The sequence below is a fragment of the Streptopelia decaocto genome (genome assembly GCF_964273445.1).
Source record: "Streptopelia decaocto genome assembly, chromosome: 4".
Classification (NCBI taxonomy): domain Eukaryota; kingdom Metazoa; phylum Chordata; class Aves; order Columbiformes; family Columbidae; genus Streptopelia; species Streptopelia decaocto.
Window position 1 is genome coordinate 61,620,716 of NC_138658.1, and position 24,297 is coordinate 61,645,012.

Consider the following 24,297-nt stretch of genomic DNA (forward strand, 5'->3'; position numbering starts at 1 on the left):
ACTTTATGTGCAACTTGCAGCATATCAGTTCCAGTATTAAGTTGTATCTAAGAAATAATCTGAATTTGTTGAGTGTTGTTTATATGTTGACCTCTTGCTGGCATAACTCTGCTAGCCAGGTAAATTGTGTTCCGCTGGTGGTGACTCACATGTCTGGATTTCTCTAAAATGAGACAAGGTGCTACTGGCCTTAATTTTTTACATTATCCCATTGCTGCAGGGGAGCAGGAAGGAACATATATGTTTGTTCCAGTTCACATTCTGATATATTTGTTTAAATTACTAGTGAAGACAGGCTTCTGCTAGACTGTAAACTGGAATTGCTTCCATTGTCTCTGTGGTGGGGGCAGTTACCTCTGCCAGGTGGGTGAGGTAAAGAACTGAAGGCAATAATGTCTGAAGTCACTGCAGCATTTTTCTTTGCCAGAGGGTCAGTTTGTTACATCTAAAAAAGATATTTTTATTAGTGCTACTTGTTTGACTCTCGTGAGGATGAGGCTCTGCCAGATTTAGTCTGTCAATATAGCAACATCTCCTTTAGAAGCATTACGCTGGTATAGAGCGCGTTATACTTTATAGTATGCAGACATATATAACCCATCTGTGTGTTACTAATATAGATATGGTCTAATTGATGTGTAGATATGCTCCGATTGAAATAGTTGCAGTGTGGCTCACCCAGGATAGGAGAACAGGGATTATACTTTACTGATTGGATTATTTCTCACTTTAATTATTCTTACTCTTATGAGTTGCAAGCTGCTGATTCTACCTTAAAAATCCCAGAATTATATTTCACATAATTCCCTTTCAGCAGCCAGAAAATGCAGAACCCCCTTAAAAAGGTGTTTACAAAGTGCTCTTATACACCAGAAGTCTTGGAGAAAATGTCAAAATATTGGGCAGAGGCAAAACTTTATTGCATCCTTTTCTGATCCTTGTGAAAACTTTTTATGTCATGTAATGTTAACAGAAGAGCCAGACTGCTGTTGTGATGTTAAGTTACCTGCCTGCATTACCTTTCTGTAGAAAAGCATGACCGTGGCAGCTCTCACCAAGGCTCACCCTTGAGATGCTGACTAAGTAAGTATTAATATGTAGGCGGTGTCACATTCTGTGTTGCTGCAGCTGTGTTACCAGTGACACCTGAATTGGCTGGTTTTCATCTAGCTTATGGCTGCTTTTTAGAGTTACAGTCACTACAAAACAGTCAGACCTTGAGTTACATTTAGTTGTAGATCTAGGAGTCTGGTGAACTGTTTCTGCAGCATTCCTTTACAAAGGAAATGAGAAAGGTGTTCATATAAATTTTGCCTGTGAATTTTCTTATATTCCTACATCTTTAGATGTTTTGACACTGTTCTTGATTCACACCCTTCCAGCCTCAGGATATAGTAGTGAAGCTCTGATTGTGCTGATCTGGGGTGCATCAGAGCAGAGATGCTTCTTGGGTACACACACCCTCTTCCCCATCCTGGTTATGTTTTCCATTTTAATACAAAATTCAGCCCCTAGCTGTTAGCCTTGAAAATGGACACTAGGTGCAGGGACCTGAAACAATAGCTCTGCAGATGTGAGGGACCCATTCATCTCAAGAGTATTAATGCTGATACCTAGTTATGGTGTAAGCATCAGTGCTGTTAACTATTTCACTGCTCATCAGAAGCCTGTTGGAGCAAGATTAGAAACAGGTGCAAAACCTAATAAGAGCGGAGTTTATTTGGTACCACTAGTACCAGTGTGGGAGATAAGCCACATCTTTACCTTAATCAAGAAGGAACCAATTGTCCCATTTAGGAAATAAGATTTCCCACTCTTTCTTCTCTTTCCCCATAATTGCCATTATTTTCTTTTGGTGAACAATGGTTAAGAAGAACATTGAGACATGCAAAGTTTATTGAGATGCTGAAAGCGAGAAACCCATAAAGCTGATTGAAACCATCAAATCCAAGTGATGGGAACCCATCACCATGGAGCCAAGATCATACAGAGAATGTCTGCACTAAAAGCAACATCTGACTTCTACAATAGTAGAAGAAGAATAGACCTGGAAAGGGTAGTGGTTTGGTCTGGTGCTGTTGAGGGGATGTACCTCAATAATACGGTCTCGCCATTGGGGAAATGCCTACCAGAAAAGAGAAGGTGAGAACAAACAACAACAAAGCATTGGTATAGTTGAATTCTTCACAGGAATGTGGAAAAGCACATAGGAAAGCACACATGACTATGTTTTGCTGGCTTATTGTAGTATACTGCAGGGGGTTAAACTTTTAAACCATGCTGGACTAGGATATCTGTTTTCCTTCTATACTTTCTGTAGAACTGTACATTGTAACGATAAACCAGAGAAAGCTGTTGTTTCCTTTTGATTGTCCTTATTTGTAACGTGAAAAGACAAGGCTTATTTCTGTTCTTCATGGTGCTGTTCTGTAATGCCCGTTTTGAAAGGGCTACCAATAATACAACACAGTTACTGTGGATTTCCATCCTACTTCTGCACTGATCAATTCTTCTCATACCCTTGGAAAAAGTTGCTGTTTGTCCTTTATTGCTGCTTTAATACATAGCTATTGGTGAGCAAATTCATTACTAACCATGAATCAGAGTACTTGTTTTATTTTAGGTTTGTTTCTTATCTCGTTATTTATGATGAGCGTTTAATTTTCTTTCTTAATTGATGCACTTGTAATACCAGGAAAATTTGTGTGGACCCCTTCCCCTTTTGATAAACCAGGAACAAAGAAGTGAAGTTACTAAATATGTTACCATGTCACAGTTGTAAGGCATGTGGTTTTAATTAAGTTTTAACTAATTCCCTTTATCTTGTCATAGTAATTATGACTGTACAAGTCATGTCACATTAATATGTGAAAGCAGCACTTTGGCATGGCTGGTCAAGAAACAAAGCCTTTATGACCTATCTTGTTAAATTAAACTCAGAGAGACTGATCAACTTGTATTTTGCTACCTTCTTTGATAAATTATGTTAAAGATGAAGAAAAGTGCTAAAGGGCCAAGACATGTTGGTGCTAAATATTGCTGAACTATGGCAGCAAACAAATCGAGAGGAGAGATCTTGCAGACCTTTTAAATTTACGCCCCAGGCTTTGATAATGAAAAATGAAATGACATGTGGCAATGAAATAGTTGAAGTGAATTGATAATGCTTGAACAAATCTAAATGTTATCCTTTTTTGTGTGATAGAGTTGGATACTCTAGATTTCCAGCTAGTTGTTCCACCTTCAGTTTAAGCAGAGGATGTCTTATACAGAATATAACTCTGAAGTTAGCTAGGGTGTGGATTCACAGCATCTTAGCTGGTCTCTACTACCAAATCATCCAGATACTTATGGAGAAGAACAAGTGCAATACAGTCTTCTCAGCCTTTAGTAGGGCGTAGGGTCTACTCCATTTGGAGACAGATACTTTCATCATCCCAGGAAAGCTGTTTGAAATGAACAACATACTATAAATTTGTGTTCTAGCTCACTTGGTAGTAAATTTCCTGTATAGGCAAGCTCTATCAGCAACCTTATCTTAGCTAAATCATCTTTAGTTTCGGGTTCTGTACTGACTTGTGTATGTTTGAAAATATCATAATAGTAGTTCATATCTTCATTAAAATATGAAGTCATGCTCATAAAAATTAGAAAAAGAATGAATACCTAACCATGTGTCAAATTCTTCATGGGGATAGTCTGCTTCATTCCCTCACCCCCATCTCCCATACACACTTTGAAGGAGCAAAAGAGAGGTGCCATCTTTTTCATGCTATGGCAATAACTACTGGAAGGGTCCCTCACAGCCCTTTTGACTGCTATGTCAATGCCTTTCTTTTTGTGTCATTTTTCATTATAAATAACTGTAGTATCTGCTTCTGCTGTTTTTTCATGAAGCTGCTGTAGGGACAATTTTTGAAGACTCCTGGCTGGGTTCTCAGCTGGGGTCTGTGGCCTTTTCATAGCAGGGACTTTAATCAGTTTTGAAATTCAGTCTTCTGTTCCATGAGGAATATGCTGAGTAATAGCAGCATATCATTGTCACAACAGCCTGCAGGCAGATTTGGGAAGACAGCCATGTTTTCTTTTCACATATCTACATATATTTCTTTTCAATATCTTGGGACCAAAAGGGACCAAAAAAATATTCTTTTTATTTTTCAGACCAAGACGTGTAGGAAAAAGGTACACTTTAGGTCCTTATATCTGTATGAACAGTCACTGGTAGATGGCATTCTTCAAAAAGAGAACATAGATTGTGTAGAGAATTACAATGTGACTCCAATTTGCTACATAGAAATTTTAACATTGTGTACTTAAGTTTTACACATTTCTTATACTAAAAGCATTGCAGACAAAGATGGGTCGTCTGACTTTGGAAAGTAAATAACCAGGAAAATGGGAACTAAGAATGAGTCTTATTTACAAGTCTAGAAAAGAAGTTTGAGGTAGCCTCCTGTTTTGCCCACACCAGCGCTGGGAAGTGGCCTCTAATTGACATGCCACTAAAATGAAACACCGCAGCAGATGCTCTAAGGGCCCTCAGAGTTTTCAAGACTTGAAAGATTATTTAATTAAAAACCATAGCAAATGCCATAGAATTCACATGGAGGAAAACACAGCCATTTGGAGACACTTGGTTTAAGCTTTTCAAAGACTCTGAGAAAGCAAGTGACTAATCTGAACTTCCAAAAAGTTCAATTTTCCAAACACTTCAGTTAGAATTTCCTAAAGCATAAGACACCAGGTATCTTTCAGCTGCAAAATAGACACCAAAGTCTGATATAGAAAATTCGTTTACTAAATTAATTACGCAGGAACATAAGCAGACACTCATTTTGACAAAAGACCTATTTTACAGGCATGTCTGTGTTGGGCATGGACCTATTTTAAAAACTGTCTACTCAGAAAACATTTAATCAGACTCTCCTGTATTTCCTCTGTAGCTCATTTAGAAGTTAAATGGCCCAAGGGTAACTTTCACAGTCATCAACAGAATGACCGAATATTTTTGGTGAATTAGCTGAGGAGAATTTACAAAGCTCTGGGTTCTGACACTTTCTGCTGAACCCAAAAATAATCATAGCTCTTCACTAAGTTTTCAGAACAATAATATCATTTTCAGAACATGAATACCCTGCTTCTCTCAGACCTGTGCTCTACCTCTATATTTTCAACTAGCAAGAGCAAACTTGCACACTTACTGATGTTGCTGTTTATTGCTCCACAATCTGCAAGCAGGAAGCACCTGGGAGATTAAATCTCAGGGTGGCTTGTTAAAAGGGCAAGAAATCTGAGAATCTGACAACTTAGAAGGATGCTGTTGGTATACTGAGACCACATGAAGCATCAGAATTATGAATCAAGATAGTGATTGGCAGGTTTCTTTCTTGAATAGAGGATTGTGATGAAAATTAGTGGAAAGTAGTGATTCAGAAAATGTGAAAGTTCTGGCTCTGTTTGTGAAGAGGGAAGGCCTGACTGTGTCCTGGATATGCCCTAGAATGTATCTTCTGGACTTTCATAAATCAAACTTCTAGTGGTTTTATACGTGCTTGTTGCTAATTTGGATTAAAAAGTATGGAAGCTGTTTTTTGATCTCCAGATAACTATCTCCTGCTAATTATTGAAATGTGGAAGTTTGTGGTTAGAATATTGACACCTTTTTGTTGTTGAGGGAGAAAAAGTACATTTTAGGAGACTTAAAAAGCATCCATGTAATTGTTAGGATTTCTTTCTCAAGATTGGAATATTTGGTTTTGTGCTTGAGTTTTAAGTGAATAGGTTTTTTAGTTTTGGTTTTGTTTCAGCTTGCTTTCTATTAAAGAAAGATTTTTTTTTTTCACCAGCTGACCTTGCGTTAATCTAAGCAATGAAAGACTTTAATCACATGCTGCAATATGCCCATTTCCTGCAGGCTTCGAACATGAATTGGACCCTGCTGGAAACCGAAGCTGACTTTTTCAGCAAGCTGGTGTTCAAAGTGAGTGGGAGATTTCAGGAGTGGCACCTTTTATTCCCCAGTGGGAGCTGAACCCCAGCTTCACTAGAGAGAAAAAAAAAATGCAGAAACACTAAGAGTGAAATCAAAGGTTAGGAAATAAAGCCTGAAAGTGAGAAAGGGGGTGGGAAGGGGCATAATGCAGGTCTGATGGAGCCTGCTCTGCAGAATCCTGCCTTTCACTTCAGACTCTCCTACCTGCTTGCAGAGCTTGTCAGCGTAGAGTGTTTGCAGTGAAAAGTGCTCCAGCATTCCCTTGCTCCCACCTTGACCGCCAAAATAGGTTGTTTGCCATAATATTAATCTTGTTTCCATCACAGAGCAACTAATAGTCACTCAGCCTTACCTGCTCCTAAGTAAATGATTCAATTCATCATCTAAGTCAACAAAAGAACCCAACCTAATCTCTGGAAGTTAAAGAGTCTGAATCTTGAATAATCTGCATTCTAATCAGTATTATTTCATGAAATTTAACATTCTCTGCCCACCCTCCATAAAATCATTGAACTTTTTTTGTAATATATTCAAAGAAAAAAATCTGTACTTTGGAGGATTTCCTGTGCTAGTGGTATTATCAGATTTTTGTTTTGTTTTCTTTTCCTTTGGAAGATGAAGAAAAACAGTATGCAGTTTCCTAATGTTAGCTCTGCCCCAGTGCATTTCACTGGTCCTCAAAAGGGAAAAGATTTATATTTCTATTCCCCCACTTGAAGCAATATTTGTTCAATAACACCACACCACCCCTTCAAAACAAAACCAAACACAAACCCAACAGAAAACCCGCCAGGTTTTACAGCTTGGAGAACACGACACATAAAATACAGATTGCAGAGCCTAAGCAGTGTGAGACAGAAACAATGGAAGCAAGAGTGAGAGATGTAAAAATGTCTGTACCTTTAGTGGAAGGGAAATACTGATAACAATACTCTAATTGTAAGATATTCCTTTTAATTTGTAAGTGTTAGCACTGAAGCTGGTCAAAGACTAGCCTAGAAAAGGCCCCTCCTTGTGTGTCCTGCTTACTCAGCTCAGTACAGCAGCTGTTCCAATAAGCAATTTGATGTTTAGCACCTGAGAATTTGCTCTCTCCTTCAGCAGGGATTGCAAGCTCAACAAAATGTATAAAAGCATGAAGTTTCATAACTCTTTCTCCCTAATGCAATAGCCATAGAGAATCTGGGTTATGGTGCAGTCATTAACTTTCTAGTAAAATTAGTTTTTATATTTTGAGGCTTTCTTTTCTTCTTAACAAAATGAAAATCTCTTCTCTGTGTCCAAAAGGAAGTATTTAATAGAAAAAGAAGGGATGGAGAAGAGTATGAAAGAAAGATGGTGCTGATTCTTACCTCCAAATGGCTTGTTGAAGATATACATTCCTTGCTTGTAGCTTACAACCAGAAATTACTATTATTTATTAATAGAAAAGGATTAAAAAAAATTGTTGTCTTTATCTTTTTCTAATTTATTTCTGATATTATCAGAACTTTAAATTCATATCAACTATACCTACTCACAAGTGGACTTCTCTCCAAGTTCCTGGGTTTACTCTTCCAGCTTTGTCACCTCCAGCAGCTTTTGTATGAATCTCACTATATTTATCTCAAATTCTTGGAGTCAAGGGACTTACTGTTATTACGTTCCATTATTGCATCAGAAAGTTTGACTCAAACATACCCAAAGGTTTCAGAAACAAGAAGAAAACAAAATAAAAAAAATTTCCTAAACTTATTTTTCTTAAAACCCAAACTGTAAAACTTAGGAAATTACGTACTTCTGATCTATAGAAATATTTATATATTTTGTCTGTATTGTATGCATTCTTCTCAAAGAGTGACATTGCTTCCTTACGTCTGACACACTGTCCACCAGTCCCATCTTTTGCTGGTTTCAGTTCTAGGTTAGCTCTTGGCTGCTTCTACCCAGGCTCCTCAGTAACAGATAGCTCAGCATGGCTCATGGGAGCTGGGGTACATGAAGAATGTAGCCTGAGAAACATGAAGACTTCCTTGAAAGCATGAGATGTCAAAGCAGTTCCACCAAAGAGCCCCTTGAAGTGTGGTTAAGTCCTTCTTTTCAAGTGGACATCCTATTAAGTCTGAGCACAAGAGAGACTTTTTGTGTCTGTTGCCAAGCATGAAACATCTGTGGGAGGGGTAGGGTCTGAAGGAGGAAAGGGAAAACGGGGAGAGGAAGGACTGTGTTAAAGTAATCTCTCACTGGATGAAGATGTTATTTCTCAAAAGTTGCATCACCTTTTATCTTAACTGATTAGCAGTCACCAGGAGCACCAAGTTACACCATGAAGAATTTCTGATTGGGGTGAGAGCATAAAAAAAAAGTGCATAATCAGTTTCTTTTATGATTTCCTGCTAAAAAAAGGAATATTTTGGGAGCTGTATGAACAAGAAGATGTTGCTGGCAGCTCTGTTGCTGTTGCTCTCAGAAAAATCTTAGGTGCATCAGAACAGATCAAAGCAAACCCGTACTTGTATTAGGAAAAAAAGGTGGGTTTGTAGCTTGCTAACTGATCCACCAGGATTACGAAGAGCTTCTGGCCCTGTTTCTGTGAGGCTTTAAGGCACTGAGGAGAAAGGAGTTGAAAGCTGAAGACAAGTTTGTGAGTGATTGCTCAGTGGATGCAAGAGGAAAATGGAAACCACGAGAAGGTGAAAAGGGAGATTTTAACTTCCCTGATGTTTGCTGGAAGGACTACTCAGCCAGCCAGCCACAGTCCAGGAGGTTCCTCCAGTGCATTGATGATGACTTTCTGTTGCAAATGGTGGAGGAGCTGACTAGGAGAGGTGCACTGCTGGACCTCATCCTCACTAACAAGGAGGGTCTGGTTCAAGCAGTAAAGGTTGAGGGCTGCCTTGGATGCAGTGATCATGAAATGGAGTTCAGGATCTTGTGTGGCAGGAATAGAATAGCAAGCAGAATTGCAACCCTGGACTTCAGCAGGGCAAACTTTGGCCTTTTCAAGCAATTGCTGGGGGAAATCCCATGGGCAAGGCTGCTTGAAGGTAAAGGGCCTCAAGATAGCTGGTTAGTATTCAGGGCTTGCTTCTACCAAGCTCAAGATCTGAGCATCCCAACATGTAGAAAGTCAAGGAAGGGAGCCAGGAGACCTGCGTGGTTAAAGAGGGAACTGCTGGGTAAGCTCAGGTGGAAGAGGAGAGTTTACAGATCATGGAAGGAGGGGCTGGCCACTTAGGAAGAATATAAGGCTGTTGTCAGAGGATGTAGGGAGGCAACTAGGAAAGCTAAGGCCTCCTTAGAATTAAACCTGGCAAGGCGGGTCAAGGACAACAGAAAGTGCTTTTTCAAATACATGGCAGATAAAACTAACACCAAAGGCACTGCAGGCCCACTGCTGAATGGGGTGGGTGCCCTGGTGACAGAAGATACAGAGAAGGCAGAGTTACTGAATGCCTTCTTTGTCTCTGTCTACACTGCTGGAGGCTGTCCTGAGGAGTCCTGTACCGCTGAGGCCCCAGAGGAAGTCAGGACAATGGATGAGTCTGCCTTGGTTGATGAGGACTGGATTAGGGAGCAATTAAGCAATCTAGACATCCATAAATCCATGGGTCCAGATAGGATGCACCTGTAGGTGCTGAGGGAGCTGGCTGAGGTCATTGCTAGACCACTCCCCACCATCTTTGCCAGGTCTTGGGAAACAGGAGAGGTGCCTGTGGACTGGAGGAAAACAAATGTCATTCCAGTCTTCAAAAAGGGCAAGAAGGAGGACCCGAGTAACTATAGCCTGGTCAGCTTCACCTCCATGATGGAACGACTTATCCTTGGTGCCATCTCAAGGCATATCAAGGATAAGACGGTCATTAGGGGCAGTCAGCATGGCTTCACCAAGGGGAAGTTGTGCTTGACCAACCTCATAGCCTTTTATGAAGACATAACAAGGTGGACAGATGATGGCAGAGTGGTGGATGTGGTCTACCTTGACTTCAGTAAAGCATTTGTCACAGTCTCCCACAGCATCCTTGCAGCTAAACTGAGGAAGTATGGTCTGGACAATCAGGTAGTGAGGTGGACTGTGAACTGGCTGAAGGAAAGAAGCCAGAGGATCGTGGTCAATGGGGCACCATCTTGTTGGAGGCCTGTATCTAGTGGAGTCCCTCAAGGGTCAGTACTGGGCCTGGTATTATTCAATATATTCGTCAATGACTTGGATGAGGGAATAGAGTGCACTGTCAGCAAGTTTGCTGATGACACCAAACTGGGAGGAGTGGCTGAAACGCCAGAAGGCTGTGCTGCCATCCAGCGAGAACTGGACAAGCTGGAGAGTTGGGTGGGGAAAAATTTAATGAAATATAAAAAGGGCAAGTGTAGAGTCTTGCATCTGGGCAGGAACAGCCCCAGGTACCAGTATAGGTTGGGGAATGACCTGTTAGAGAGCAGTGTGGGGGAAAGGGATCTGGGGGTCCTGGTGGACAGAACACTGGAACAGGCTGCCCCGGGGGGTTGTGGAGTCTCCTACTCTGGAGACATTCAAAACCTACCTGGACACCTTCCCATGTAACCTCATCTAGGTGTTCCTGCGCTGGTAGGGGGATTGGACTGGATGATCTTTTGAGGTCCCTTCCAATCCCCAACATTCTGTGATTCTGTGAAAAGTGACATGGTGTTGCTACCAGTGTGGGTGGAGCTAAACAGAGATTAGGGACCTAACTATGCAGGATCTCCTCTCTAAAGAGAGATTAAGAACTCTTTATTATCCTATTCCCACCAGACACAGCACAATATAAAGACTTCTTGACTAGTTTTTCATCAGAAATAAATTGCAAAATATATACAAAGCTTTTTCTCCCTCAGTCTATTGGAAGATATCACAGATCTGTAATTTCGTTGAAATTATTCTGTTTTCTGTTACCTCTCTAAGCTTCAGCGAAACTTAGCTTTTTTAATTGTTTTGGTCACAGTAGACACTTTCTGTTTTGTTTCACTTAGCAAAGGACGACTGTCTGAAAGCGGGCTGATTCTGAGAGAGAATTTGGAAGCCAAGATTTTTTCTATTTAGCATTCTAGTACAAAAGGGCTGACCTTAGAGTAAAAATTGTCTTCTGTATTTGTATTTATTAGACTTCTAAAACTGATATTCCTGAATGTTGTTGCTTCAATGGGGGGAAGATGGTTCTTAAACAAGAATCAGTAACAGTATGTGGTAGCGCACTACTTCTGTGTGTAGTATTGTCTGAGTATTGATGACTGTAGTATTAGAATAGAATTTGACAACCCTGGCCTATCTAATTCTGGACATTTCACTTTTCTTTTGTGACTCATTCTGTTCTTCTCCTCTTGTCTAGTCAGACTATAACTTTCTTGGGGTAAGGGGATTATCTTTTATTGTGATGATTACACAGTGATGAAACTATCAGAAATCCATTTCTCCAGAGGGTTTTCTTTGCAGTGCTGTCATATGTGAAGTCATCTAGCATTCAGGTACAGTCTGGTTTTACTTCTTCAGTGCCTTTGGAGACAAAAGCATTTTGTATCTATACGCAGATAACAGTTTTGAAAATTTTTTTGATCTCATTATTAATTCTGTGGACATGTGTATGCTATCTGTATGTTCAGTGCTTTGTGATCAGTTTACAATATTAAAAATACAGATTGTTGGAGAGAGGGTTGTCAGTTGAGGCAGACAATAAAAACAACACAAGTGGTGCATTTACCAAGTTTGGTAAGTTCATTATTTGGGGGGATTTTAGTTAAATTAGTTGAATGACCTGTTAGTTAGCAGTGTAGGGGAAAGTGACCTGGGGGTCCTGGTGGACAGCAGGATGACCATGAGTCAGCACTGTGCCCTTGTGGCCAGGAAGGCCAATGGCATCTTGGGCTGTATTAGAAAGGGGGTTGTTAGTAGGTTGAGAGAGGTCCTCCTTCCCCTCTACTCCGCCCTGGTGAGACCACACCTGGAATATTGTGTCCAGTTCTGGGCCCCTCAGTTCCAGAAGGACAGGGAACTGCTGGAGAGAGTCCAGCGCAGGGCAACGAAGATGATTAAGGAAGAAGAGCATCTCCCTTATGAGGAAAGGCTGAGGGAACTGGGGCTCTTTAGTTTGGAGAAGAGGAGACTGAGGGGTGACCTCATTAATGTTTACAAATATATAAAGGGTGAGTGTCAGAAGGATGGATCCAGGCTCTTCTTGGTGACAACCAATGGTAGGACAAGGGGCAATGGGTACAAACTGGAGCACAAGAAGTTCCACTTAAATATGAGAAGAAACTTCTTCACAGTGAGGGTAACAGAACACTGGAACAGGCTGCCCAGGGATGTTGTGGAGTCTCCTTCTCTGGAGACATTCAAAACCCACCTGGACACATTCCTGTGTAACCTCATCTAGGTGTTCTTGCTCCAGCAGGGGGATTGGACTAGATGATCTTTTGAGGTCCCTTTCAATCCCTAACATTCTGTGATTCTGTGAAATGCCAAGCTCTTTGGAATGAAATGAGATTCAATGGCAATTTAAGATTTATCAAATGAGTATGACATGCCCTCAACTGATAATTAGTTTTATGCAGATGGGCATTGTTTTTGTTATTCCAGTGATCCCAAGTACACATAACCAGCTGAAACTTCAAAGACTCAGTATCACATTCGCTCTAGCTTCAACAGTTTGTTGTAATATGAGGTTATTTTTGTCTGAAACTCAACAACTATTCAAAATTCCAGGGAAGAATTATTGTTTGGTTTAGGAATCTGTCATTTTCTGTCTCTTCCAACTCTAAACCTGAAGTTCTCTGAGTGTATGTATGGTGCCACCTGACGAGGGTTAAATGTGAGAACTGTGGCAGCTAGCTTTCTTTAAGGGACCTCTACTGAAGATAGTTATTGATCCAGTGGTCAGTGTAGCTCAAAGGCAAGATCTTCAATGTTTTTCCCTTCTTCTGCCCTCTCGTATGTAGTCAAGTTACTGTCAGATATCACTTTCCTGCTTGGGGATGAAACCTACTTCTTGGTGAAGCACCCTGTGCATTCTTTTATCAGCTTTTAGTGCCACATTATTGTTGCAGGTTCATAGCTAGAACTTTCACAAAAAGAAGTCTTTAATACGACATGAAACTACCCACAGGCATCGTTTGTAACACTTTTGATGCTAAGATCTCAACCATCAGTTCAATGTTACATAGAGCTAAGGTGCATATTTACTCAATGTGGGGTAACTTCTTTTAACTAAAAGAAATTTTAGTGTTATTACAAAACAATGACTGAATAGTTATTCTGTATAGCCTCTATTTATGTTGATTACCATATTATTAGAATATTATTTTTTTCACTTATAAACTATTTTTCTAAAGGGAACTTACAAATAACTCAAATTGACATTTAGTTTTTAAGGAATGCAGAGTGATCCTGAATAAGCCAAGAGGCTTTGATTCTTCATTTTATGGAGCATATTAAAGTGGAAGTAAAAGTGATGTATAGTACCTGTGGAATGCCTTGCCTCAAATTTTCATATCCGTATGTGTGTATGTATATGCATGTGTATATTATGTATTAAGCATATTATGTGTTATGCATATATAAAGAAATGTGTAGTTAATGGGTTTAAATAGTGACTGGAAAAATCAGTGGCAAATACCACCCAAATCTACCATCAATTCAGATACCTCTGTCTCTCAGTAACAAATATATGGAGGCTTGAGAATATCCTGGGAAACTAACACTAGATGTTTTCAAGCTGTTGGCTGTGGTCAGAATACCAACAGGACTACATGGACCTCTGCTGTAAGTGCTCTTCACCATTATTTTTGAAGGCCAAATATAACCTGCTCACCCAGTGGATGAAAATTAAGTAAAAACCAGTGTAGTTTCAATGAACACCTACTCTTTTCTTCTGAATGGAGAAACAGAAAATTCTCCAACATATTGACATTTCAAGATGTTTGCTTGTTTGGACTAGGGAAAAAAATCTGAGAAAATATAGTTCCTTTCTGCTCCCCCCTAAAACTAAAAGAAAACTTAGAAAATATGGAAATCTGAATCTAAGTCTATGTTCATTTTTTCCACTACTAAAATAACCTTCATCATAGAGAGAAGTCTGCATGTGGTACTATGGAGACAGAATTCGTTACTTATATAGTTTACTTGAGTAAGTAATAAAGAAACTAGTCACTGCTCAATGATTTTCATCTTGAAAGACTATTAAGCACTTTTAAATTTAAAAGATTCTAACTATGCTTTTGCTGCTAAGTCCTGCTGCTTAACCAATGTTGTAAATAAAATAATTGTGCTAAATAATGTTCTTCAAAAAGACAAGAATATGCATCAGACATTAATAAAATGTAACCTGTTACTTTCAAAAGGTTCACACGCAACTGCCTGGAATATAGTGCAGCATCTGTAAATGGCTGGGACCCTGTTCTTCTTGGCACAGAGATAGACTTTGTCCTGAAAGAGCCTTTTTTTATTTCAGATGTGACATGGAGATGTAAATCAAGGGAGAGAGAAGGAAGGTGACTGGTAATTTAGAGCCATGGTTAAAGGCATGTCCCATGGAGCCACATAGTGCCTTAACCAAGGATTAAGTTATACTGAAACATAAACTAAAGATTTTTAAAAAAATACTTTGAAATGCTAATAAATATTTTCTTCCAAAATGACTCTATCGAGCAAATTTTAAAAGAAGGAAACATTCCACAGCTGCATACTGATTAAAGGGTTATGGTGGAATGGAAGAAAGAAAATAATGAAAATCCAAAATAATGCAGAAACCAGAACTGTCAGTGCTAAGGATGCTCATAACCTTACTGCTAATTCATCAGCTTACTTACATCATTTGTACTTCATCAGTTTTGCCTTCCTATGAAGATAATGCCATTGAAATAAATGGGACTGAGTCAAGGTGAGGGTGGAGTAATCAAAATCAAGACCAATAAGAGAGAAACTTCAGTTTAACTAAGATTCAAATGAATAAACCTAGGGATTGACATTATGGTGGTTAACACCAGAAAGGGACTGTCTCCTTTTGGGACACAAACAGCGTAGACTGACTGGAAATGATGGTCTAGCATTTAACTAGGTTGAAAAAAAATCCAAGTAATTGATCTGGAGGGTTCATTTATTAAGGAAACCCCAGTGCTCTCAAGAAAAAAACCTCAGTACTCCATCAACAACTCAGCTGTTGGCTGTAAAATGCAAGGATCAGTTTCAGTGAATAGTTGTTGTGATTGCCAATATGTTTAAAATAGAGCAAGGAAAGCCACTGTAAAAAAACAAAAAACAAAAAACCCAAACAAACAAACAACAAAAAAACCCCCAAAAACAACCAACAAAAAAAAAACAAACAAAAAACCCCCCAAACAAAAGAAACAACCAAAAAAACTAAAGTAGCAGTCTGTAGTTTACTTTTGTCTCAAAAAAGAAGAAAAGCTAAAGAGAAACTAAAATAAAAAGGCAGAACTAACAGTAAAGTTAGTATGTTTGTAGTATTTAGTAATGCTGGGTGTATTTGTCCTGTAAGAACAGGAGCTAAATCTCTCAAAGCAGAAAAATATATATATAAATATATTCCAGTACAGAGATACATCTTTAGTTTTTACCTTAAAGTCAAAGCTACTGTTGTTTACATGATGTTATGAGCTACACATTCCCAACTGTAGCTTGAACATCCATTTACATTCATGGGGTCAATAGTGTCTCTGCCAGTTTGCCGTTGTAGACCAAATAAGAAATGCTGACAGATAGTCTTAGCAAATGTTAACCTTATTAAATGACTTGGCATACACCAAATTGGTTTTGTGCTTGACCCTATAATGTAGTCTGAAGTATTGTACTAAAATAATAATAATTAAAAAAAGCTTCAGTTTACTGCAGCAAAGTGAACCACACTTGAAAACCACTAAAACTGACCCAAGTCTTGACTCAACATACTGTGGTCTCAAAGGGATTATGTGTTGCATGGTGAGCTGAAGCCAAAGCACTCATCCTTTAACTGTTGACCTTCTGAAATGCAGCATGATTATTCTCCAACAGGCTAATTACTTTCAAAGAATGAAGTGTTTTTTAATTTTTTTCTTAACAGTCCTAAAGATGAGAACCTTAATAAAGAAGACTGCTGCGAGACAAGTATCTGAATGGATGTGGGCATTCTGGCCCTGGAGCATTAGAGGGCTTTACCTGGGGGCTGTGCTAGACAGTTTTTTGTGGCAGATCAGAGATTGGCAAATTCTGAGACGCAAATGAGGAGAAGGAAGAGCACCAGCAGAGCATTCTTTGTCAGGAAATTATTAACTTCCTTGCAGAAATCTGCTTCCTTGACTTTGTCTCACATGATGGGGTACTTGATTTTTTTGTTGTTGTTGAGGAACCTATGTGGGAATGAAGGAATTCCTTTTGATCTTCTTTGGAGGGATAGCTGACTTTGTTTGCTCTTCTTCATGGAAACCAACAGGAAAGTTTTGTACAAAGTTCAGCAGCTACATAAACTGACTTCTTAATTCATTTCATAAAAAGACATTATTGGTGTCTGGTGACATCAGGAGATGAGTGATCTCTGGGTCTTTTTGGTTCCTGTGCATGCTGTTAAAGAAGTATTTGGCCTATCAGCCTCTTCAAATCTTTTTCTCCTTCCCTGTTTAAATCAGACATCAGGTGGTTTAACTGACCTCCCTAAAACAGGGAGCAGCAGAAAACAGGCTCTGCTGCAGCCAGCCTGTGGAAAATCAATGAGCTTCTTTGGCAATGGAGCAAAAAAAAAAGAAGAAAAAAACAAACAAATAAAACCAGCCCCCAAAACATCCTGTGACTTACTTGGAGTTTCACAGACTTTACCCAGCTGGGCAGCCATCTGGTAGAATTTGTAGTACCAGTTTTGGGAAAGGCCCAAGCATTGTGATTGCTACTGAAGGAAAAACTTCTTTGTTGGGGCATCCTCCACAGCTGCATATTCAGGACAGCAGCATTAACGGTATTTTTTTAAACATGAAGTAGTTTGTTTGCTTGCCATATATATCTTAACGCATTTCAAAAATACCAGATTGAAAAGAAGGATCTAATGGGCCTAACACTTCAGGGTGCATTTATTGTGAAACCTACTTAGACCAAAACTTGGGTTATATAAAACTTAGATTATATAAAACCTTTATTTAAAAAGTCAAATGAAATAGTTCAGTAAATGAAATAACTTCTACTGGTTAAGAAAAACAATTGCCTTGTAATGTTTTGTTCTTAGCTAAAGCATTTTTTACTTTATAGAGATTCAGAATTTTTCTAATTTTTTTGTCCTTTAATGAATCACAAACCTGATGCAGAAGCACATGTAAAGGCTGGGGACAAAAGGTCTTGGCTGTGGAATGAACTTCCAGAGGAGATTAGGTGAACTGAAACTCTGACCAGCTTTAAGAAAGGCTTTAAAACCTCTCCATCTGATAAAGTCTTTCCATCAAAACTAGAATGTCACTCAAAACACCAAGCACTCACACTACTTAAATAATCATAATTTTCTAAAATCTCAACAAGAGCAGAGCTGTTCCACAGCCTCAACAGACAGAAGGGCCAGAAATTCCACATGGTTTACCAGAGACTTCATTAGCACTAATCTGTTTTATGTAGAAACATTCACATTCTCCAATGGCTGGTGACAGTACAAACACTCAGATCAGAGAAAGAGGATTTTTTTAATGCATTAAGAAGTTTGTGTGTTGTTGTTTTGTTTGCTTGAGTTTTTTGTTTGTTTTGTGTTGTTTTTTTTTTTTACTGGCTTGCCTTTCACAAGTACTGATCACTTACAGCACAAGAGAGGCTGAAGCCTTGTGCTAGATGAAATGATCTTGAAATGTCTGACTCTGATACGTATAAAAAAGACAAGAATATGATGACTTTTTAATAGAATTATTTTAAGCAGAATTATGTTTTCTTAAATATTTTATACTAGGAAAGTGAAACTGAATATGAAAAACACATGGCTTAGTGCCAAGTCCTTTCTCCAGGGTCACAGCTTTATAGCTAAACTTAATGTGGAATTATTTCATGGATGCTGGGAAAAAGAATCCTTCAACTTGCTGAACAGCAGCAAATTATTCTTTATTTGTAATCTCCGGCCTCTACTGCAGCTCTGCAGAAGGTAACATGCATTGGATGTGCTCTTAGCTCCTGTTGTCCTCTCCTCCTTGCTCCACCTCAGCACAAGATTTGATGCAAAGAAAGTTCAAAGGAGGATAATGAGGCAATTTTGCAGATGCTAAAAGGCACTGCTCCAAGTGTGGGCAGTAGCATGGAAAAAGTTCAAATATATTTATTTGAAAAGATATCAAATGGGCAGAATAGGCTGATCTAATGGTTTAAGTCCAGTTGTCCTCTCAGCTGTGAACAGAAGAATTTGGAGATGGTGATGGATATTGTGCATCAGATGGTGTATTGGATAAAGACAGAAAATATATTACATACTGATCTAATACCACATTTAGAATAACTTGACCCAGCTTCTGACAGAGTTGTGTTTAGGAGGAAGAGAAGGTCCTATCTAGTTCTATTGAACTCTACAGCCATTCTTTTAGCAGGGTAACAAGTAACTCCATATTAATTTAGCAAATAACCCAATTAGAAGTGCAGTATAGCCAAATAAAAGTAACAATCTTGAGGCAGACCTTCAAAGAGTCATGAGATTAGCTGGTATGTGCGTGTATGTGTGTTTGTGTGTAAGAATATGAATTTCTGCGCATGTGCTTCAAATGTTTAGATGTACTGGTTTATTTTTGTGTGCCTTTTGATTTTGAATATCTCTGTCTAGCTCCAAAGTGTTGGTCTGACAGTGTTAATCAGCTTTGGTCTGCCTGATGTTGTGAGGCTTCCAAAACTGTAATTAACTCTGTGCCTCTCCCAACCTGCAGATCATTGCAACAGAATTGGCATCTGCTTGTTCACAACCCTGATGTCCATTCTGAGAGGACTGAACCTTCTCTTATGGATGAATGATGTAGTTCCCATATCAGTTCCATCTCTAGATCTAGAGGTTCTTACATACCCCTCTGCAGTGTATATATTTCTTTGTTTCAGCATTGCTGCTTTCAGTTTCATCATTGCTTTTCCTTCAGGCCTTGTGTTTCTCCGGTTCCTTGAAAATCCTTAAAGAAGTGGTTAGAATCCCCAACTTCTCCATAAAGCCCAGTGTTAGAGAAGGCGGGAGAAACGACTTTTTTGTTTTCTCCTCCTTTTTTTTTTTTTTTTTTTTTTTTTTCCCCCTCAACAAGAATCAGATAAAGGTTGAAAGAGAGAGCTGCTGCTTCTGTCTTGTATGGTCTACTCTCCAATAAGAAAAGTGTTAGTTTCTGGGAGTTTGATGAGGAGAGGGCAACTACCTTAATCTTGTGCATCAGACCTGCTTCTCTGCTTGAATTGTCATAAAGAAATTCCCTTCTGCCCCTCCAGTCAGCATAGAAATTTTTGCTGGGTTTGGAGCTTTTCTTCTTGTTGCTAGGTTGGCTTGTCACTACCTGAGCTTGCACAAGAATCGTGGAATTTTGGAACCTGTATATGGTAAGAGAACTGCTCGCTCAATGTGGGTTGTGTTAATGCCCAGTAAAGCTTTCTCTGTTACACAGGGAATGGTAGGGCTCGCAAAAAGGAGATGCAGCTCAGGAGGAGTATAAGATCTGTCTCTGAGGTATTTTGTTAATTATAACACTTTTGGGTGGACTAACTAAGGCAACTAAACCCTCATGTTAGAGAGAATAGCCAAAAAAATGGCAGTCTTGTTCACTGCATTTTTCCTGTGTGTAGGAAGAACAGAGTTACCACTGCAAGAACAGAATATTTTTTTTTTTTTCTGATAAACAAAGCAGGGAAAAGAAAAATGTGTAATGTTAGACTTGTATACATAGTGTACTTCAGATGTACACCTCACGGGTGTATAATGTGGTATATTTAAGCAGCAAGCATTGTCACAAGATTGCCCACAGTAAAGAGCTTCAAGGATTCAAGAAATGCACTAATATGAAATTGGATGAATAGCTCAGTGGTTACACATATGGAATAAAAAGTGATTGTAAGTGAAGCTATTTCAATTTAGGTAAAGTATTAAATGAGGTCCCCGGAGATCAATACTTGAATTTGTACTGTTTCTAATCTATAAAAATGCCCTCGGTGAAAAACGTAACTGCAAACCCACACAATTTTCTGGTGAAATAAACATGGGAGAAGGTGGAGTACAGAACAGTCAATGAGCAAATGTAACTTTCAACTAGGTCAGTATATAGCAAACAGAATCTGTTGAAGAATATATAGCCAAGCAGATGGGATCTCAGAACTGGGTAAATCTGACAGGAATAGAACTGTACTCGGTTAGGAAAAATTTAGAACGGAACACGAATGAATTGTAGAAGGCAAGAAGGATCCAGCCATGTAGGTAGGCTGAAATGCTGGAGACTCTCTGAAAAGTATAATGGTAGAAAGTGATATTTCATCTCCAGCAAAGCAAAGCACAAAAACTTGCAACCTCCATTTACTTTTGGAAAAAGCAATTCCAAATTAATTTAAATGTGAAACCTGATCCAGATTACTCGGCACCCTGGAGAAAGCTAGGGAAGTTTGAGATGAGTGCTGGCAAAATCTACTGCCGACCAATTTAGAAAGCCTCCGGTGATCTATCCTGAAAACCTGAGCCAGGACCAGCCATATTCCACAATGCCTTCCAGCTACCCCTAGCAAGGGGACTTGGAAGAAACAAAAGAAAGTGTCAAAATTTTTATCCCAACATTTAAAAGTATCACATAAACCAGTTTTCCTTATGGATTATTCACGTTACCACAATTTGCTAATGTGCTTTGCTAAGATAATGCTTTTCTTATTTGTTATTTTTGTTATCTGGGATTCATACTTCTGTCATTTTGCTTTGCCTTATTTGTAGCTTTGCCAAAAATCTCCTAGAGTTTCCAGTCATGCACTTCTGTTGTTTTTTGCCAGTTTAAGACATAATCTAAATAAACCTAAGTATCTTTTTTATGATCAAACTTCTGTGTTTTTAAATATAACTGGGTATTTATGAAAATTTATGAAAAAATGGTTGGGATTTTTTGTTGTTATACATGGATATGACAACCTTTCAAATCATACATGAAAATTATTCAAAATACGTTATATTTTTTTCCCTTTTAACAGTATTGTTCAGCAGGTGGTAAAAACACTCTCTTTTTACATAACTACTCCTTGGTATGTAACTTAGCTGTAAATAAAGTATGATCTTGATCTCTGTCTTTTATATTTTTTTCACTTTTAAAACAATGCACAGTATGTGTACTCGCTCCATTATCTGTTTCTCTCTTTATGCCCAGAACAGTATGTTTCTTGGGCTTCTCTTTTGGCTTCTGTCAGAAGGTAAGAGCAACATTTCTACAGGTGATTAAATTAGCTAGCTTTTGTTTTCTGGGGTGAAATTTGAAGACTGATTCAGACTTATTTTTTTAATCATTTTGGCCTGTCTGGTTAATAAGACTGAACATAAGATGAATTTTTAACATGATAACTATTGTTTCTTTTTTGCTGGTGTTACAGCAGTTACTTTCTCACCTATGTGCTTAGTTCTCTTCCCAGAGGGAACAATTGTTCCTGTTAGTTGGATTTTTTTCATCCATTTGCATCCTATTACCTGTTCCTAACCACTCCCTGGTGCATGGGCCAGGCTGATATACAAGAAAGGAATGTCCTGCTTGACTAAAACTGTATTGGAGCAGCAAAGTTGCAGAGGTGATGTTTTCTCGGTCTGCAGCCCATGTTGCTAGAGCTTGCAAACTACTGTGAAGTGATAAAATATTTTTATTTAATTTCATTTCTTACCTCTTTTTGTTGTTGCACCTTATACTGCCATAACAACTATGAACTTTGAAATTCCCCCTTAAACTTTTTCATATCTTTCTTCTGCTGTGTATCCTTAATCATGACTTCAGTGTCAGTGAATTGCTTACCTTTCATAATCTCACAGTCTTCATTAGGTATTGGATAACTGTGGTAGTGTTGTAAATTCTAATTGCTTAGTTCAGGGTTAATTCTGCGTTTTCCAGTGAACACTCAGTTTTAATTCCAGATCTCAATTACAATCTTATCTCATATCTGGTTCTAGTTAGACTTGCAAAATTGGCTTAGATTGATCACAACCCCCCTCTGTAATTTCACATTCTTCTGTGCCCTGATTAAAAGCACATACTTCATGTGTTTCATTTTTACAAGGAATGCAGTGCTCCTCGAATTTCTGGTACCATTTCATAGTTAGACTTCTATGTCTAAGATAGCTGAAAACTATTAAACATTTGTGCTCTGAATCAGCCAGTGCTGTGTGAAAACTCAGACCACCTCCTGTGTATCTTTGTTGTTGGCTCCTATTCTTTGCAAGTATTTCTGAAGTGCTATATGAACTTCCTTATTTTTTTTCCTTTTTGTAGTTATTTCCACCTCTCATTATGCTTTTAGTTACTTAATTCTTCCACTGTGTGCCTAATTAAAAAAACAAAACAAAACATTATTGCATCAGTTTAGAGCCTGAAATCAGTGTCACGTTTCTGGACATAGTGCAGGGTGTCACAGCAGCCTGAGCAGATGTAACTGCAAGAAGTTGTCACCTTCAGAGAAGTCTTTGTCCTTATTCCTGATGCTGGGCTGGACAGCCCTGCAGCCATCCTGCTGTATCATCAGTACACAGCTGCCCAGTCGCCAGACCTGTTTGCCAGTCTGACTGACAGATAACTAATTTGACATTTTCCTGATAGATGAGAGAGTGTCTGTGTGAATAGGCAGAAGGAAGGGGCTGGCAACACACACCTGGGGAGGATCAAGGAGGGATACAACTGCACCTTTCTGCCCGGGTTTGCAGTTAGATCAGTTCAGGCCAAACCTGAAATCACGCCTACAGATCTGCAACATCCAGTGTTCCAGTTCTAGCTCTTCCTGTGTTACACAGCACAGGATTGTAGGTACAAAGTACCTCCTCACCGATGGCCATCTGGCTGTGCCTTCCATTGCAGCATCACCTCTTCATGGAGTAACTCCGGATTGTTACAAGCATAAGTGTCGTTGACACTGGAAAACACCTAAGAAGCCTTAGTTTTCTTGGTTTTGAGCTTTTATTTGTTTGTTTGTTTGTTTCCCTGCAGTTTGTTTTTAAATTTTGGATTGTATTTCTGTACTGATACTTAATCAAGTAGAAAAATGGCCTCCATGCTGACAGTAGGGCAAATTATTATTACCCGTTTTAGCTTTTAGGCTAGAGATATTTATCTGATAGGGCATATTTAGAAGTTAAAGGTTCACATAAACCCAGAATCTTTCATTTTCTTGTCCCTCATCCCTACAGCCCAGCTGAAGATATACATGATTGAATACTGAGGTGATGTTTTCCAGAGTAAAGAAAAAAACATGAAAAAACATCTTTTCTTACAGTATTCAAATTTCTACTGAAACATTGCTGAATTGATCCCTGAAATGCACAGATTAAAGAGTTCCACTGCTTCTGAATACACTTCTAAATTTTAAAAAGCCACTTTTTACTATTATCTTCATGAAAGTAAATGCAAGTCACAAACAAACTAAACCCAAACCAAACAAAAAACAAGTGCAAACCTGGTGTGTTTAGATGAGCATTTGAACTGAAGAAAGGAAAAGCAAAACAATAAAAAAATGTGTTTATTCTGAAGAACTCTTAAAATCTGGTGCAAAATACACCCCTTTTTAGGGTTCTGAATCCTTTTGTCCTTAACCTTAAATAGCAGGTCTCTGAACTTAGTTGATATCCTGAGCATGGTGGTAGAAGCTGTGATGTGCAATCACACTTGCAGCTAGGGAAGGCAGCATTTCTACTGAGACTCCTTTGGACACAGCACCCTGTCTGCTTCATAATGTTACAGACTATTTCTAGGGCCACATGTGAGACACAGCTGGCTGGAGGTCTAAGTGGTGGTATCTGGTGCAGGGGGTTCCTGGACCTGGAGAGAGAAGCCTTGGTGTTGAACAGTGATTGTGGAAGTTGTGCCAGCATCGTAGCAGGGAACAAGACAGGGTCTGGAGGAGAAATCCTTCTGCACAGAAACTCAACAGGTGACGTTCGAAGGGGGATTCTAACCAGTAAATCAGTGGGATCCTAGAACAGCCTCCCAGTAGGACAGGAATCCTAACTGGTTTCAACATCAAGTTAAATACATTCATGAAAGTAAACTGTCAAATTACTAGGCCACTTTATTTTACCAGCAACCTGTGCTGCTGTAATGTAAATGCTACACCAGTGTGGCTATTGCAAATTTGAGGGGACCATAAAATAAACTCTATATAGAAAATTCATGGCAAACATTCAGTTTTC